Consider the following 13538-nt stretch of genomic DNA (forward strand, 5'->3'; position numbering starts at 1 on the left):
CTGCCATTTACTGGCTGAGTCTCTCTGTGCCTCTGTTTCCGCATCTGGAAAAAGCTGGGTAGTCATAGTGCAATCCTCATAGGATTACTCCGAAGAGATAATGCAGGGCTTCCTTGATGGTCCAGTGGTTAAGAATCTGCCTGCCAGTGCAGAGGACACAGGTTCAATCCCTGGTCTGGGAAGATCCCACATACCATGGAGCAACTGAGCCCGTGAGCCACCACTACTGAAGCCCGCACACCCAGAGCCCATGCTCCACAATGAGAGAAGCCACCACAACGAGAAGCCCACTCACCACAAGGAAGTCCCAGAACAGCCAAAAATAAATAAGTAAATCTTTCAGAAGAGAGATAATGCAAATTATCTTAGCATTGTAGCTCTTATCATTTCTATGATTATTATTATTACTAGTATTGTCATGGATCTAAGCCCCTCCCCTGACCTTGCCAGGTAGAGTCAGGAAATTTTCTGCCCCATCACCTGTGCCGGAGGCCAAAGGACAGAGGAGGGGCTGCGTGACTGCCTGGGCTGGCAGGCAATTTACTGGAGGAGTTCATTTGGTGACTCTGACTCGGAGTTAATTAAAGATGGCCGCTAGGGGTCATTGCCATGGTGACAATTAGGCCTGGAAGGAGCCTCATTAAGGTGCAGTTTTAACAAGGCCTGTTGTTTTTAACACGAGATCTCGTGAAAGAGGAGTCTTCAGGCTGCTTCCCCTTCTGCCTTTCTGTGTTTTGGATCCATTTCCGGAGAATCTCTGAGGACCAACAAGACAGAATTCTTGGGTTCAGTCCCTCAAGAAAATCAACAGGTTTCTTTCCCCTGGTTCTGCTCTGCATCTGAAAGGAGGTCTGGATGGTTGAGGTTTAAGGATGGAGGGGAGGGGAGAGACCATGAGGCCTGAGCAGGAGGTGAAGAAGGAGGATTTTATTTAAAATGGATCTGGAAGCCTTTCCAGGAACTTAGAAAAGTGAGGGAGGTTGGTGTGGATGGAAACAATGGTGGAGGAGCTCCAAGCCTGTTTCTCCAGAGTTGAGAAAGGGAGGGAAGGAAGAAAGAAGGAAGGAAGGAAGGAAGACTTCACTTTAAAAAAATTATATTATTGTTATTTAAAAATTTTTTCTTTATTTTTGTGGCTACACTGGGTCTCAGTTGCAGCACGTGAAGTCTTTTAGTTTCAGCATGAGGAGTCTTCAGTTGGGGCATGTGAAAACAAACCCTTAGTTGTGGCATGTGGGGTCTTCCATCTTCCTTGTAGCACGTGGGATCTAGTTCCCTGACTAGGCATGGACCCCGAGCCCCCTTCTTTGCGGGCTTGGAGCCTTAGCCACTGGACCACCAGCGAAGTCCCAGACAGGCCTCACTTAATTCTGAGCACTTTAAAAATGTATGTATTTTTTCTTATTTCCGTAGTAATATATATGCTTGGGGCTTCCCAGGTGGTACTAGTGGTAAAGAACTCGCCTGCCGATTCAGGAGACATAAGAGACGTGAGTTCAATCCGTGGATGGAGAACATCCCGTGGAGGAGGGCATGGTGACCCATTCTAGTATTCTTGCTTAGAAAATCCCCATGGACAGAGGAGCCAGGCAGGCTACAGTCCACATAGAGTCAGACGTGACTGAAGCGATTTAGCAGCATATATGCTTATTGAGAAACATTGGAACTTTCAGAAAAGCACAAAAAAAGAAAATATCCCCTGCAGTCCTGCCCCCAGACTTAATAACTGTTAATGCTTTTGGTAAGATGAGCTGAGCAGAGGCAACAGGGAGCTGAACTGAGGGAAGCAGGAGGGGGAGGTATATTTTTATATTTATCCCCTTTTCTACTGTTTGAATTTTTATCAGGAGAATGTCAAATAAAACTAAGCTAAAATAGCACAGTGCAACACTTTGCTGTACATTGAGATACAATGTACATTTTTCTCTACAAAAATAGGGGTCATATTGTACTTACGATTTTGAAATCTAAATTTATCACTTCGGATAACAAGGTATCTTGGATGTTTATCTAGGATGTTATGTTTTCTTCCTGATTTTTTTTTAAGCACATTGTAAAATATACCATCTGTACAAAGGGTAGACAGAAAAGGTGAGTTTCCTACCTGGTTCCCCAGCCCTTGGTTCCCCACTCCAGTGGCGACTACTGACACCAGTTTCCTTTGTATCTGTTCAGAGACATTCTAGGGCTTCCCTGGTGGCTCAGATGGTAAAGAATCCACCTGTAATGCAGGAGACCTGGGTTCAATCCCTGGATGAGGAAGATCCCCTGGAGAAGGAAAAGACAACCTACTCCAGTGTTCTTGCCTGGAGGATTCCATGGACAGAGCAGCCTGGCAGGCTACAATCCATGGGGTCACAAAGAGTCGGACACCATTGAGTGACTAACAGCTTCGTGCAGGGCATCAATGCCGTCAAGGGGAGGCCATCGAGGACTGGGAGGCCAAGGAGCCGAGGTTGGTCCCAGTGCTGCAGCTAACTGCATACCCTGGAAGTATGGAACGGAGGCAGGTCCCACATGGCTCCCATTGGGCATCCCTTCCCCCAACTTATCAAACCTATTAATATGCACTCACATTGAATATAATTTATTTTATGAGTAAATTGGCTTGTTGGCACTAGTTCCATTCTACAGACACCTAAACATTTGTTCATTTGGATGTTGTGCTGCTAAGTCACCTCAGTCATGTCCGACTCTGTGTGACCCCATAGACGGCAGCCCACCAGGCTGCCCCATCCCTGGGATTCTCCAGGCAAGAACACTGGAGTGGGTTCCCATTTCCTTCTCCAGTGCATGAAAGTGAAAAGTGAAAGTGAAGTCGCTCAGTCGTGTCCGACTCTTAGCGGCCCCATGGACGGCAGCCTACCAGGCTCCTCCGTCCATGTGATTTTCCAGGCAAGAGTACTGGAGGGGGTGCCATTGCCTTCTCTGTGGGATGTTGTAGTTTTCTTTTAAAAAGCAATACTTTGGGGGTTATCCTACTGGTCCAGTGGTTAAGACTTCACCTTCTAATGCAGGATGTATGAGTTCGATCCCTGGTCATGGGGCTGAGATTCAATAAGGCTCGTGGTCAGAAAACCAAAACATTAAAAAAAAAAAAAAAAGCCGTATTATAACACGTTCGATAAAGACTTAAAAAAAAAAAAAAAGCAGTATATTCTTTTTATGTCCCCCCTTTTTTTTGTAGCTACATATAAGCTGATAAACTCTGTGCCTGTTGCCAAGCTGGAGACCCCCAGTGTTGCACTCACTCCCAGCCCCAGCACCCCAGCCTGGCCCAGGCCTCCTCCATGTCTCATCAGGCCCAGTGCAGAGTCTTCTGCCATTCTCTCTGCCTTCAGTCTGTCTCTAACTTGTCCTACTCAACACAGCCAAAGTGATCTTTTAAAAAATCAATTAATTAATTTTGGTTGTGCTGGGTCTCCAGTTGTTTGAGCTTTTCTCCAGTTGTGGCGAGCAGGGGGCAACTCTCTAGTTGTGGTGCTGCTGCTGCTGCTAAGTCGCTTCAGTCGTGTCTGACTCTGTGCGACCCCATAGATGCCAGCCCACCAGGCTCCTCCATCCCTGGGATTCTCCAGGCAAGAATACTGGAGTGGGTTGCCATTTCCTTCTCCAATGCATGAAAGTGAAAAGTGAAAGTGAAGTTGCTCAGTTGTCTCTGACTCTTCTCGACCCCATGGACTGCAGCCCACCAGGCTCTTCCGTCCATGGGATTTTCCAGGCATTGAGGTTGTGGTACTAAGGCTTCTCATTGGAGTGGCTTCTCTTATTGCCGGGCATGGACTCTAGGCAGCTACTGAAGCCCAGGAGCTTCAGTAGGAGCTTCAGTATTTGCAGTTCCTGGGCTCTAGAGCATTGGCTCAATAGTTGTGGTGCACAGGCTTAGTTGCTCCAAGGCACGTGGGATCTTCCCAGACCAGGGATTAAACCTGGGTCTCCTTCACTGGCAAGTGGATTCTTCACCGCTGAGCCACCAGGGAAGCCCCATGATCTGTTTTTAATTATAAAGACTTTACAATCTTCAATTTAATAATTTTTATTTTTCAGAAAAGTGATTCATTTACATGGCTCAAAATTCAATACTAATACACACAGAGAAGATTTCCATCCCACCCCTGTGCCCAGCCCCCAGTCTTACTCCCAGAAGAAACTAATGTCTATCATTGTTGTGTATCTTTTGGATAAACTCTGTGAATACTCAGGAGTGTATGTGTGCATATTCTTTATATTTGAAGCTGCTTCTTTTCTTAAAAAAAAAAATACAAATAACAGCAGGATACTTTTCTAAGTGCACCTCCAACTGGACCTTTTTGTGACTTCCTAGAGTCCTACCTGATAAAGCCCAAACTCTTTAGGCTGGGATTAAAAGCACTGTGGTGTTGCAGAAGACTCTTGAGTTCCTTGGACTGCAAGGAGATCCAACCAGTCCATCCTAAAGGAAATCAGTCCTAAATATTCATTGGAAAGACTGATGCTGATGCTGAAACTCCAATACTTTGGCCACCTGATGTGAAGAACTGCCTCATTTGAAAAAACCCCGATGCTGGGAAAGATTGACAGCGGGAGGAGAAGGGGACAACAGAGGATGAGATGGTTGGATGGCACCACTGACTCGATGGACATGAGTTTGGGTAAACTCTGGGAGTTGGTGATGGACAGGGAGGCTTGGCGTGCTGCAGTCCATGGGGTTTCCAAAGACTCGGACACGACTGAGCGACTGAACTGAATTGAACTGAACTGAAAACTATTCAGTGACCAATCCTCTGCTGACCGCGCCCCTATGCCCTCGATCACCTCCAGGCCGGTGCACATCTCTGCCTCCACTCGGGGCACCCTTCCCCTGCCCCTGGCTCTTCCTGCTGTTCCCCAGGCTTCAGTTTCCCTGGTTACACTGGCAAGCTCTGACTGGTGATGTCGCTCCTGCCTATGTGAGCAGACAGCGCCCGCCACTGGCACTGTCACCGCTTCCTTGTGAGTCTCCCCCGCCAGGTTGTGCGATGCTCCGGGACAAGAGGCGGTACCTTACTCATCCGGAACCCCGAGATCCGGGCACGAGGCTGGCACAGAGAGGGTGCTCCCTCCGCAAGCGTAGCCCAGTGGGTTCGGAAGGGGCGGATAGGTGGGGATCGCTTTGCTACAGCGGCACCTCGTGGTAGACCTCGGAAGTGCAGCAGGAATGGGACCTTGGGGCTAGGGGCGGGGGTTTCCCTGGCTTCAGGCGTCCTCTCCAGTCCAAGTCAGAGGCGCTCTTTCGCCCATCCACTCCAGACCCCACCTTGCCCAAAGGCAGCGCTCAACCTGGGCCAAACCGAGGAGGGGGCAAGTGACCCACCTTTCCATTATGGGGTTTGCTGTCCGCTAAGGAGATCTGTGTACTGCATGATCTTTGGGCACTTAGCAGAGAGGGAAGGAGAGAGAGAGAGAGGAGAGAGGGACAATACGTGTATGGTGTAGTTGTCTGTTTCAGGGTGTAGCTAGCATATAGGCTGAGCCGATACTTAACACCACTCCTCCTCTATAAAACAAAATTAAGAGCAGTAACGACCATGAAATGAATAACAATGAATAAATGGCAAGCAGCCAAATTTTTCTTTTGACTGAATTTTGTATATAAATTCATGTCATTTCAAAAATAAAATTAAAAATGCAATAATCATTATAGTACAAAAAGGGAAAAGTGGATACATACTTCTTATATTTTTTAAAAGGGGGGAATATATACCTATATATTGGTCTACCTCAATAATGAATACAATTACCTTAGAATTAAATCAGAATAAAAGACTAACAATTTTAAAAGAAGAAACCTTAATTCTAAACAGACTGTTCAAATTCAGTGAAATATTTCCCATAAAATAAAAAATTCACACTTTCCTAACGAAACTATTATGGTCTCACAACTCACATTTTGATTCATTGCTTTACATGCTAATAAAAAGAAGAAATTCAAATCTGTTTCTACAACTTCGCCATCACAGAGCCTAGGGCTTGGAGACAGGAACTGCACCTGAAAACAGTTGATTCCAAACACCAGAACCGAGTGCGGGGTCAACTGTGTGGTGTGGGTCTGGGACTTGTTCGGATTAGCTTCCATATAGAACACAGAATTAGTTAATAAAAATGTGCTGACTTGAAGCTTGCTGCTGCTGCTGCTTAGTCACTTCAGTCATGTCTAACTCTGTGCCACCCCATGGACTGCAGCCTGCCAGGCTCCTCTGTCCATGGGATTCTCCAGGCAAGAATACCTGAGGGGGTTGCCTTGCCCTCCTCCAAGGGATCTTCCCAATCCAGGAATTGAACCCGGGTCTTCTGCATTGCAGGCAGATGCTTTACTGCTGAGCCACCAGGGAAGCCCAACTTGAAGCCTACATATTTATTATAAGAGCCAACAGGTTAAGACACGAAAGGATGCATGTTACATGATTCCACTTATATGAGAAACTGAGAATGGGCAATTCATAGGAACAGGAAGTGGAAAGAGAATATCAGGGGCTGGGGGAGGGGGAATGGAAGTTGTTTAATGGGTGCAAGGTTTCTGATGGGGATGATGAAGAAGTTCTGGAAATAGTGGTGATGGTTATACAACGTTGTGAGTGTACTTAATGCCATTGAAGTGTTTGCTTAAAAATGGTTAAAACAGTCACGATAAAAAACAACAAATGGTCATTGTATGTTTTGTATATTTTCAGTTCAGTCCTCAATCGTGTCCGACTCTTTGCGACCCCATGGGCTGCAGCACACCAGGCCTCCCTGTCTATCACCAACTCCCAGAGCTGGCTCAAACTCATGTCCTTCGAGTCAGTGATACCATCCAACCATCTCATCCTCCGTCGTCCCCAGCGTTCTCCTCCAGCCTTCAATTTTTCCCAGCATCAGGGTCTTTTCCAAGGAGTCAGTTCTTCACATCAGGTGGCCAAAGTATTGGAGTTTCAGCTTCAGCATCAGTCCTTCCAGTGAATGTTCAGGACTGATCTCCTTCAGAATGGACGGGTTGGATCTCCTTGCAGTCCAAGGGACTCTCAAGAGTCTTCTCCAGCACTACAGTTGTTTTTTTTTACACAGTTGTTTGTATATTTTACCACAACAAAAATCACCTGAAAAAAATCCAACAGGTTAGAATTAGCAAAATAAGTTGGGGAGGGGAAAGGAATATTTTATCACTGACATGGTTAAAGAATTGCCAGTGCAAGGTGGGAAAAAGCAGACCTGAAGGTGTGTTTTTACTATTGTTTTCAAGTTCTCTGCAGACAAGGTATTTGGCTGCCCCCAGGCTGGATCCCTTGGGACACCACTGGGGTGTTTATCTTTGTGGGTCCAAGGTGTGTTTGTCCCTCTTTTGTGTCTGAGTCCGTAAGTGTTTGTCTTTAGGTTTCCAGCATGTGTCTATTTATGTCTCTTTGTGTGTATGTCTGTGTGTCTGTCCACAATGAAATGATCAGGCACCCATCACAGTGCCTCTGATGAAGATCCAACAACTGTTACACACTGCGTGCTTGTTTGTGGGTTCTCACCTTTGTGTCTCCAGGGTTCTGTCGATGGTGAGGTCTTGGTATCTCTGCACCTGTGTGTCACATGTGTGGTAGCCACACGGTGGCTGCCTCCATCTCTGCTCCTTCTCCCTGGCCTGGGGGTGCGGGCAGGGGTGCCACAGTGGATACGCTCATAGAGAAGGCTGTTGGTGGATGCGCTCATAGAGAAGGCTGTTGGTGGCCCCTAGTTTTCCAGCTCAGGGTTCCCCCAGAGTTGCACTGATGGGGGAGGGCACCCCACAGCCTGGTTTTCCTAAAAAGCCACACCAAAAAGTCTCTGACATTTTGTCTGAGACTGTCTATACCTCAGAGAAGGCAATGGCACCCCACTCCAGTACTCTTGCCTGTAAAATCCCATGGACAGAGGAGCGTGGTAGGCTGCAGTCCATGGGGTCACAAAGAGTCGGATACGACTAAGCGACTTCACTTTCACTTTTCACTTTCATGCATTGGAGAAGGAAATGTTCTTGCCTGGAGAATCCCAGGGACGGCGGAGCCTGGTGGGCTGCCGTCTATGGGGTCGCACAGAGTTGGACACGACTGAAGCGACTTAGCAGCAGCAGCAGCAGTCTATACCTAGTGACTGCCAGTCCTTCCACAGTTCCCGCTAGCCCTGCACTTGCTCATCCATGGATCCAAGTTGGACTGTCAGGAGTGGACGGCAAACCCTGGCAGTGACCGAGCCCTCTGCAGGTCACCTCGGTCCACCCCTTACATGGAGCTGGGGCATGAGTCCTTAGAGAAAATAGTCTGGGAGCCACAGGGGATAGCAGTCTTGGGTCTGGAGACCCGCTCCATGCCCCTCCCCGGGGCCCATGGTCACTGCCACCTGCTAGGTCTGCGCTCCACTACTTTCACAGCTTCCCAGGTGGCACTTGTGGTAAACAGCCCACCTGCCAATGCAGGAGACATAAGAGACAGGTTCAATCCCTGGGTCTGGAAGATCCCCTGGAGAAGAAAATGGCAACTCACTCCAATATTCTTGCCTGGAAAATTCCATGAACAGAGGAGTCTGGCGGGCTACAGTCCATGGGGTGGCAAAGAGTCAGACGAGACTGAAACAACTTAGGAAGCACCTTCAAAGCAGGCACAGTAGCTCCAGTTGGAATCTCTCCCTCTAAACACAGCCCTGAGCACGCTTCAATGCAAGCCCCTTTCAAGGCCAACAGGATGAGCCTTGTGAAAGGCCTTCAGAGCCCTGATGAATAGGTAGGGGTGGGTGGGGGCTAGAGGCGGTGAGCCAGGGGGGCCTGGGGATCCCGTAGCTTTAGAGTCAGGAGGGAGCACAAAGGTGGGGGCTCACTTCCCTTTGCAGCTCCGAGGTTCCCAAGGTGGGGGGATGGGAAGCCCCGGCTTTCTGAACAGAGGTCAGCCCCTTGCCGCTGATGCTCTTTTGGGAGCCTTTGCTTTGGCCAACAGGGAAGAAAGGCTCCTTCTCTCTGGGAGGTGGCAGGCCTGGCACGGGGCTGCCTGGGAAACAGAGTCCAGTGTCTGGCTGCAATGGGCATTCAGAAGCTCAGGGCCTGGCAGCTCTGCCAGCTGCCGGGAAAGGGGGGCATTGTCCCATCCTCACAGGGGCTAACAGGGCCTTCCCTCCCCTGCTCTTGGGGGCCCAGTGGCCTCCCTGCTCCCAGGGTACACCGGGACCTAGGGGTGCCCACCTTAGGCCACCAACACCTAGTTCTGAGGGAGAGAGACTTGGGGGAGTGGGCTGGAACTTCTGGTTGTCATTCAAGCGCTCGACTGGGAATCCACTGTTGTGGATTCAGAACTACCCTCAGAGCTACAAGATGGCCTGACTTGGGGCTGAGGGTATGTGTGGACCCCAAACAGCCGGGCCATAGGGCCTCTCCGATGCTCCTGGTGCCCCGTTCCCATCAGCATTGTCTGGCACCACCCTGAAATTCTGCCTGCGAACTCCCAAGCTAGCGAGAAGCCACTGAAATCCTTCGTGAATCCAGAGCTCTGTGAAGGGCAGTTCTATGTGCACTCTTGATTTGGGAAACCCATTTCCAGATGGGGGAGACGCTGCAGCATCCACAGGATGGCTTCTGTGGATCCTGGGCCCTCGGTGGAGACAGCTTTACTGGGAGCTCTGCCTTTGGGGAGTGAGCAAAGCTGATGCAGTGTCTTCCATCCACTAAAAAACAGGTGGCTCTGAACTTCCCTGGTGGTCCAAACGGTTACGAATCCACCCTGCAAGGCAGGGGACGTGAGTTTGATCCCTGGGTGGGGAACTAAGATTTTACCTGCCATGGAGCCGCTAAACCCTTGTGCTGTAACTACTGAACCTGTGCACCACAACTAGAGAGTCCGTGCACCTCAACAAAAGACAAAGAATCTAGAAAGATGGTACTGAATGAACCTATCTGCAGGGCAGCAATAGAGACACAGACACAGAGAAAGACTCGTGGACACAACGAGGGGAGGGAGAGGATGGGATGAATGGAGACGGCAGCAGGGAAATGGGAAATGGCAACCCACTCCAGTGTTCTTGCCTAGATCCCAGGGACGGGGAGCCTGGTGGGCTGCCATCTATGGGGTCGCACAGAGTCGGACACGACTGAAGTGACTTAGCAGCAGCAGCATGGAAATGTACACACTACCATATGTAAAATAGATAGCCAATAGAGTGTGCTGGATGACTCGGGGAGCTCAAACTGTTGCTCTGTGACAGCCTAGAGGGATGGGATGGGTGGGAGGTGGGAAGGAGGCTCAAGAGGGAGCAGACATGTGTATACCCACGGCTGATTCATGTTGTTGCATAACAGAAACCAGTACAACATTGTAAAGCAATTATCCTCCAATTAAAAATAAAAATTTTTAAAAGGCCAGGTGAATACTGTAGAAGGAACCCTATCACTTTCACCCAGATATACAACATTTGTTTTAAGATCATTGGAAGCCTTAGTCTGAGCACTACTTTTGCTGTTTTTTTTTTTTTTTTTTTTTTTACTGGTCCATGTCCTTTTATTACAATCCTGTTCTGTGTTCCAGAATGAATGGCTATTTAACACACAACCCAAAGCACTCTGAAAACTTATCTCAACTTCCCATTTCTTTCTCGGTATATTGAATCAAAAGGAAAAAAAAAACTTCCAAAAAATTGGATACAACTCTTTTAGAACTCATAACCATTCCACATTCAAACAGGGCCTAAGAAATATTAGCTGCCATTTATAGAGCATATTCTATGTGTTGGGGCCTGATACCCATCATCTCATATAATGCACATTACAGCCTACAAGCAGTATTTCTGTTTAGAGATGGGTTATGAAGCCCACTGAGATCACAAAGCCAGAGCTACAGAGCCTCGGCATGCTGCGTCTTGAATCCGCGCACTTGCGCTGTGCTTCCTGTAGTCCCAGAACCCCAGCATGATATTCCTCTATGAGAACTCAGTTGGCTAAGGACATGGCCCTTACAGATGTGACTGACTAGAGGGGAGGATGGCTCAGAAGAGGGGCTATCTCTAAGTCTCCTGTTTGCAAACCAGCATCCCCTCGGGGGGTCCATCCCTCATCAGTGGCCTAAAGGCCTTTCTGAAGCCCACTCTCAACCCTCATCAGTCACCAGTTCCGGTCAGTGTCCTAGATAAGATAAGAAGGCAGCGTTTGAGCTCCTCCACTCACTCCTGGTGGGGACTCTTCTGGTACTTTCCAGGCTCCCTGGCCAGAGAGTGTAGGGGGTGTTCCTCCCAGCACAGCTGCCCAGGCTTTAGGGGGCTGGGGCCCAGCTGGCCCCCGGGGTGGGGTGGTGGGATGCGGGGAGGATGCCTGGGTGGGTGGCAAGTGAGAGCTGGCTTCCTGGGGCCTCCCTGGGTGCTGAGCAGCGTGGCCACTTCCGAAGGCCCCTTTGTTTGCCCCTTTATCCAGAAGAGTGGCTGCGATTGTATAGGGTACAAAGCCCCTGTGGGCCCTGACTTCCCACCCCTGCCTGTGGCCCAGCAGGAAGAGGGTTTCCCAGGCTCTTGTGAGTCAGCCAGAGACCCAGACCTTCTATTTCTGGGTCCAAGACCTGTTCATCCATCTAGCCTGCATCAGCTCCCCGCCGCCCCCTCCCCAAGTCCCCACCATTCACACCAGCCAGGGGCTCCCTGCTCCTCCAGGGCTCATATCTGGACACACAACATAACCAGTTCCTGTGCTAAACGCTGGGGGAGGTTCCAGGAAGATGCTGCTTTCTCCATTCCCCTGCTGCAAAGCATTTTTGGAGGTTTGCTGAGATGCAGGCAGCCAAGGACGCACTGGGTGTGGGCCTCCCGGAGGGGCATCTGGAAAGTGGGGTGGGGTAGGGAAGTGGGCAGAGTGCCTGTTTGTGGGGCCCTGCACCCACCATGAACACACTCACGGCTGCCCTGGGCCAGAGGAGGAACAGAGTGAAGAAAGGAAGAGGACTCCAGGAGATCGTGACCTCAGCCTCCACCCGCTCCTTAGCCCTTTAAGCACTGGTAGACTGAGCCTGGCCCCACAGTATGGTGTTCAGTGCTCCCATTGGTACCCTTTCCTGCAGACAACTAAGCCTGCAAGAAGGAAGTGACTTTCTCAAGGACTCACAGCTCAAAAGTGACATTTAAGGCCATGGGTCTCTCATCCTTAAACTGTTAGTCACCCAGTGATGTCCAATTCTTTGTGACCCCTTGGACCGTAGCCTGCCAGGCTCCTCTGTCCATGGGATTCTCCAGGCAAGAATACTGGAGTGGGTAGCCTATCACTTCTCCAGGGGATCTTCCTGACCCAGGGATAGAAACGGGGTCTCCTGCATTGCAGAAAGATTCTTTACCATCTGAGTTTAATCGCAGTTCAGGAAAGCGAGCAGGAATGCCAAGCAGGGTAGGAAGCACATGGCCATGGCCAAAGAGCCTGATCTGGGACTGGCTGCTTCGGGCCCCTATCTGCCTAGACTGCCCAGTCTCAGCTATCTCCTGGGAGTGGCCACCTTTGCCTAGTGGGAAGGTTCTCCTTCTAGGAAAGAGTCAGAAAAGCTCTTTACCTTTGTTTGATCTGTTGTCTCTCGGTCTGCCCCCTGGCCTCCAAAGAAAGGACCACCCTGTGCACATGTGCACGTCCTGAGCACACTCTGGAGGAAATAATAGCTTGCCTATGGGCCAGTGGCTCTTAGTTCAGTCGCTCAGTCGTGTCTGACTCTTTGCGACCCCGTGGACTGCAGCACGCCAGGCTTCCCTGTCCATCACCAACTCCCGGAGCTTGCCCAAACTCATGTCCTTCAAGTCGGTGATGCCATCCAACCATCTCATCTCACCTGCTTTCCTCTAGGCCAGGGTAGGCAGTGACTCATGGTTTATTACTGGAATCCAGAAGGGCCTCCCCAGCCCCAGGGACCAGACTCTGGACATCAGCCTCTAGGAAGAACCCACCCTGCCCCACCTCCCACAAGCTGGAAACCTTTCAGGTACACTGGGAACTAACTCATTCTTGGTCTCCTCTGAGGAGAAGGGAGCAGCCCAGCTGAAACTTCCTTCTCATTCCCCTGTCCCCCTCCCTCCTCCTTCCTCTGCCCTCCTTCTACTCTCCCGTCTTTCTTTCCCCCTGCTTCTCATGCCTTTCTTCCTCTCCCTTTCCTTTCCCCCTTCCCACCCCTCTTCCTCATCCCCTGTCTCCCACTCTTTTCCTCTCCTCCTCCTCTCCTCCACTCTCTCCTCCCACCTCCAAATCTCCCCAGGGACCCAGGACTTGAAGCTCATGACTGATGCAGTCAGCATAGCCTCCCCCTAATGAATCCAGAATGCCCACAAACTGTAAAGCTCATACCAGAAGGAGGCCCTGGGTTTCTTCTCCGAGCCTCTCATTTTATGGACAGCCCAGAGAAGGGAAGCAATTTACGCAAGGTCACAAAGCCCAGTGCACTAAAGTAGCATGTAGCTCCACTCGTCCATGGGAATAAAAAGAGTCATCCTGGGACTTCCTTGCTGGCACAGTGGGTAAGAAATCTGCCTGCCAATGCAAGGGACACGGGTTCGATCTCTAATCTGGGAAGATTCCACGTGCC

At 49.8% G+C, this 13538-nt stretch overlaps 1 long non-coding RNA gene across 1 annotated transcript in view; it reads left to right on the forward strand.

The window, feature by feature from the left end:
- Positions 1–10439, forward strand: part of LOC133234183 (uncharacterized) — a 35264-nt gene extending 24825 nt beyond the window's left edge. The window contains exon 2 of the long non-coding RNA XR_009732054.1: positions 6690–10439. This is a non-coding gene — a long non-coding RNA (uncharacterized LOC133234183). The remainder of the gene's footprint in view (positions 1–6689) is intronic.
- The last annotated feature ends 3099 nt before the right edge of the window (positions 10440–13538 follow it).

Source organism: Bos javanicus, chromosome 21, assembly GCF_032452875.1.
Source record: "Bos javanicus breed banteng chromosome 21, ARS-OSU_banteng_1.0, whole genome shotgun sequence".
NCBI lineage: Eukaryota > Metazoa > Chordata > Mammalia > Artiodactyla > Bovidae > Bos > Bos javanicus.